Source organism: Vigna unguiculata, unplaced genomic scaffold, assembly GCF_037176805.1.
Source record: "Vigna unguiculata cultivar grain cowpea cultivar isolate G323 ecotype 2 unplaced genomic scaffold, ASM3717680v1 ptg000362l, whole genome shotgun sequence".
Taxonomy (NCBI): domain Eukaryota; kingdom Viridiplantae; phylum Streptophyta; class Magnoliopsida; order Fabales; family Fabaceae; genus Vigna; species Vigna unguiculata.
In genome coordinates, this window is record NW_028196997.1 from 1 (window position 1) to 5,685 (window position 5,685).

The following is a 5,685-nucleotide window of genomic DNA, read 5'->3' on the forward strand; positions in this document are numbered from 1 at the left end:
CATTCATTAAATGAATCAAAAATGAAAATAAAAAGGCTCCGGTGTATAGAGAGGACCTGGTCATTTCTAAAAAAAATCATAGAAACGAAGGAACCCACCAATTCATTATAAAAATATGTGTCCTATTTCATTTACTATTTTTATTTTATTTGATATCTAGTATCTATACAATTTCTGATTTTGAGGTTAAATGTTTAATATAAAAAATCGTGGTTGGGGCGGTTATAGTAGCAAGAGCCGTTGGAATTTTTTTTTATACATCGGAAGAATCCATTTTTGTTATTAATAGACTAGGAAGAAAAAAAGAATAACTGAAAAATGAAAAAGTTATTCCTGAAAATATCATTTATTAAATGACCAGAATTAAACGAGGATATATAGCTCACAAACGGAGGACAAAAATTCGTTTATTCGTATCAAGTTTTCGCGGAGCTCATTCAAGACTTACCCGAACTATTACTCAACAGAAATTGAAAGCTTTAGTTTCGGCTCATCGGGATAGAGATAGGAAAAAAAGAGATTTTCGTGGTTTATGGATTAGTCGAATAAATGCAGTAATTCGCGAGAATCAAAAAGTATCTTATATTTATAATAATTTAATGAATAGTCTATACACCAAGCAATTGCTTCTTAATCGTAAAATAGTTGCACAAATTGCTATATTAAAAGAGAATTGTCTTTTTATGATTGCCGATAATATCATAAAAACTTAAAACCCCTTATTTACTGCAGGAAGGTATAGACTAGAAATTTGTTTATTTTGATAGCTTTATCATACGATAAAGCTATCAAAATAAACAACCATGCTTAAAAAATTATTCTTCGTTACCTATTATCTTTTTTATTCCAACAAAAAAATCAAATGGAATTATCCTAATTTTGAACAAAACATCAATCCATGTTTAATTCGAATCTAAATTCAAATTGGATTTCGAATTTTTAATTTCTATTTTTTTTTCTTAAAGGAGTAATTTTAGCAGTCGACTCGCTTTTTTCAAATTGTTTTTCGTTATTAAGAAAAGGTAACGAAGATAAAATACGAGCTTGTTTTATAGCAACAGTAATTAATCGTTGTTGTTTTAAGGTCAATCTATTTACACGTCTAGATAATATTTTTCCTTGTTCACTAATAAATCGACAAATTAAACCCATGTTTTTATAATCAATTCGGTCCCCCGATTGAATCGGGGGCAAACGTCTACGAAAAGATCGCTTGGATTTAATAAAGAGTCGCTTAGGTTTTTCCATAGTTTATTTATTCCTATTCCAAAAATAACATTGATTTAAATAAATATAATTATAATAAAGGATTTGTATTTTTTTTCTTCTTTAGCATATGTTGTTATATAACGACGGGGACATCATTTTCTCAATTCCAATCGACTAGGCGTATTGTGTCGATTCTTGTTAGTAATCTATCTAGAAATACCGCTTTATTCCTTATTTAGACTCTTTTTATCACAACCAGTACCTTCCAAAAGAACACTTACTCGGATATCTTTACCCTTGGACATGACCCTCCTTTGGGTTTTTAATTCACTTATAACTCTTTTCGGATTCGAATCTAAGAATCTAAGAAAAAGATGAAAACAACTAAGATAAGATAAAAAAGAAGAATTCGAAAAATTATGAAAGATTTCGTTCCAATTTAATTGAATCTAGTACAAAAAGAATACAAGGATCTGTAACTATATTTCGTTTCAAATTGCCAGTATTTTCGTTTTTTTAAAGTATTTTTTATGATATTGTTGCCCCAACCTATGGATTTCTGCTTTCACTTTCTTTTTCATAGGAATTGAATTAATAATTCAATTCCATTGAAGCCTGGACCAGATCCCGATCCCGAGTGTCACTCCGAATTTCAATGAGGCCAATTTAATCTTTCGTCTTTATCTTTCCTAAAAAAAAAAAAAAGAAGAGTAGGTTAATTACACATATTTAATATATAATTGGACCTTTCATCTTCTTCACCCCTTCCCGTGTCAATAACTAAAATTAAAAAAAGGGGAATATCAATGCATCTGGAAAAAAACGATTGATCTCTATCAATAGACCCGCCAAAGCCCCGAACCATAAAGTACTTACTACTGGTGCCACGGAAAGATATGTTTTTAGATCTCGCATTTCAAATCCTCCTTTCTTTTTATTATTTAAGTATTTTTTCTCTGTTGATATATATCAACAGAGAAAAATGTGGAAAACAAGACAAAGATTCTTTACAATAACACTATAAACAAATGGAAAAGGGATGTAGCGCAGCTTGGTAGCGCGTTTGTTTTGGGTACAAAATGTCACGGGTTCAAATCCTGTCATCCCTATCCCTAACAATTACTTATTCTATGATATTCCGTATTCTATAATATTCCATATTCTATGAGATGAGCAATAAACCGGGAACCTGTGAAGACGAATTCCAATTGAACATACATACTGAATATCTATATGCAAAATGGATTTGGATCATATAATTTTATGAAAACAAAACGCTCTTAGTTCAGTTCGGCAGAACGCGGGTCTCCAAAACCCGATGTCGTAGGTTCAAATCCTACAGAGCGTGATTCTAGTATTATTCGCCTGATAATTACACTGAAATAATTGAACATTCAAAAGAAAGTCTGAATTTTATCCTTGTCGATTAGGATTAAACTAAATAAATAGGGAATCACAAAAAAAGAGACATTAATGAATCAAAGATCCAACTGATCACCTCGTCGGTATTGTAAATATGCAGTTACAAATAATCCAGCCAAAGTAATAGGAATTAAACCTAACACGATTCCAAATAGAAAAACTTCAATCATTTTTATTTGTTCGAAAAGTAAAAAGAAAGGTAATATAATATCTAGCCTTAAACATAAATCTGTATTGATCATAAATCTCAACGATCGAGAATTGTAAATTGACATAGTAAGGAATTCTAGAATGTCTTATACCAAAATTTACTATTCCTCTCAAAATTACAAATCAAATAAGTCGTATTTTACTAAGACCAATAAATAGAGACGAGGTTATAATTAAAACCGATAGTAAAAAACCGAAATAACTAGTGATAGTGGGCATATAGAAACTAAATGAAATATGTTCGTTCTTTTTATACATATGTTTATAAAGCACTTCCCTAAATTTCCATTTTTGAGAGAAAAAAGAAGATAAAAAATCCTACTTGAAAGATACAATTCAAAATTGGCAATTCCTCAATAAATTCAATTATTAGAGACGAAAAAAAAAAAAAGAAATAGAGTAACATAATTTAGAAATAAATTCCTCATCTGTTACATCTACCCATCCTGTGATTTCAAATCAACATACTTCTTAATCAACTCAGGAATTAAGTAAACTGATCTAATGAAAATATTTAGTATTATTCTATAGATATCCAATAGAATTCTGTTTATATTGGAAAAAGAAAAGAAAAATTATGAATATTCAAACAAAGAATAATAACTCTGTTATTTCATTTTATTTCACTTTGAATTAATGTAGAAGAAAATAGAAAAAAAGATCTTCAACAACCACAAAAAATATATTTATTGATTTGGCAATAATTGAATTATTAAAATAGAAAATCTACTTTATGAATTATCTACTTTATTAATTATTAGAAACCCTTTTCTCATATTCCGATTTTAATGGATCTTTAGTTTCTAATCCAAAACTAATAATTTGAAATGTTAAGAACCTTCCTTTTATACTATTACTCTAAAAATTTAATATAAAAAAAATTTTTATATACCCAAACTTTGCAAAATTTTCTATCGGATTTTTGACTACATAGAGACAATCAATGAAAAAAGAAGAAAAAAATCTAGTACTAAAATTTTACACTGATTGTGAAATTTCATTGCTCTGTTAGAAGAAGGATAGCTATACTGATTCGGTATACTCAAAAGACACCGTTGGTACAAAATGGACGATCTAACAAGGATTCTATTTCAGTAAATTTCGCCTTACTGATCTCGTCTTTTATGGACTCGATCCCCCCCTTTTGACTGTACAAGAATATGTGGAGTTCAAGATGTCTGGAAGCACAGGAGAACGTTCTTTTGCTGATATTATTACCAGTATCCGATACTGGATTATTCATAGCATTACTATACCCTCCCTATTCATTGCAGGTTGGTTATTTGTCAGTACAGGTCTAGCTTACGATGTATTTGGAAGTCCCCGCCCAAACGAGTATTTTACAGAGAACCGACAAGGAATTCCATTAATAACTGGCCGTTTTGATCCTTTGGAACAACTTGATGAATTTAGTAGATCTTTTTAGGAGGCTCCAATGACTATAGATAGGACCTATCCAATTTTTACAGTACGATGGCTAGCTGTTCACGGACTAGCGGTACCCACTGTTTCTTTTTTGGGATCAATATCAGCAATGCAATTCATCCAACGATAAACTTAATTTGAATTATAGAGCTATGACACAATCAAACCCAAATGAACAAAATGTTGAATTGAATCGTACCAGTCTCTACTGGGGGTTATTACTTATTTTTGTACTTGCTGTTTTATTTTCAAATTATTTCTTCAATTAATTAGAATTAATAGAAGAAATAGGAATAGTCAATAATATATATATTAAGAATTCTTTTATCCCATTCGGAAGGATATCATTTCATAATTATCTATGACTGTTTGTTAATGTCTTTAGCATGACTGACTACGTGATTAAATGTGGAGGAAAGTGGGATAAATGGCCGATACTACTGGAAGAATTCCTCTTTGGATAATAGGTACTGTAACTGGTATTACTGTGATCGGTTTAATTGGTATTTTCTTTTATGGTTCATATTCCGGATTGGGCTCATCTCTGTAGTAATCGTATTCTATTTGGGTTTTTGAAATGAAAGTGTAAGAACTGAACAGGGATCCACTCTTTCTTTGACGAATGCAAGTGGATCCCCCTTGAGTTCTTAAGAATTCTAATTTTTTTTCATATAAATGACTACTTCTTCCGATGTTTCAAAAAATTCCATTTCATTCTTTTTTTTTTATTTGTTCACTACATATTATTTTACATATTATTTATATACCATAAAAGATTATCTGGCAGAAAGATTCTAAGTTGGAAAAAAGAGAAACTAAGATATAGGATTTTTCAGGAAGGGATTCAAAAATAGTATTTTATTGATATTTTTAGAATATTTCTATTTCAACACAAACAAGAAGGAATAGGAATCGGACTCTAGGAAAGGACAAAGAAAAAAAAAAAAAAGAAAAAACAAAGAATCCCCCTTAGAGTAACTTTTCGATATTTGAATATATATATATATTTTCTATTATACAGATATTATACAGAATATAATTACAAAAATTATCAAAAAAATTGAGTTATTTTTACGAGTTTAATATGTTGATAAATACGCGGAACTAAAAATTCATTTCGAACAATTGAACCTTCTCAAATTGTTTCTTCTTAAGAACTAAAAAGATTTGTGCTAAAATAATAGATGCCAAGAAGAACAAGAGACCTTGAACACGTAATGGATCTTGAAGTACTATTTCCGCATCCCCCTGACCAAATCCACCGACATTAGGATTACTTGTTAATGGCTGATCAAGTTTGATAGATTCACCTTCTGAAACAAGAAGTTCTGGTCCTGGAGGTATAATATCAATCACTTCACGCTCATCTAATGCATCTACTATAGTGATTTCGTATCCCCCTTTTTCTTTTCGTATGAT

General features: G+C 30.1%; 2 non-coding genes across 2 annotated transcripts; both read left to right on the forward strand.

Annotated features, from left to right (window-relative positions):
* The first annotated feature begins 2,244 nt into the window (after positions 1-2,244).
* Positions 2,245-2,318, forward strand: TRNAP-UGG (transfer RNA proline (anticodon UGG)). The gene has a single exon. It is a non-coding gene; the product is annotated as a tRNA-Pro (tRNA).
* Positions 2,319-2,483: 165 nt separating this feature from the next.
* TRNAW-CCA (transfer RNA tryptophan (anticodon CCA)) lies at positions 2,484-2,557 on the forward strand. The gene has a single exon. It is a non-coding gene; the product is annotated as a tRNA-Trp (tRNA).
* The last annotated feature ends 3,128 nt before the right edge of the window (positions 2,558-5,685 follow it).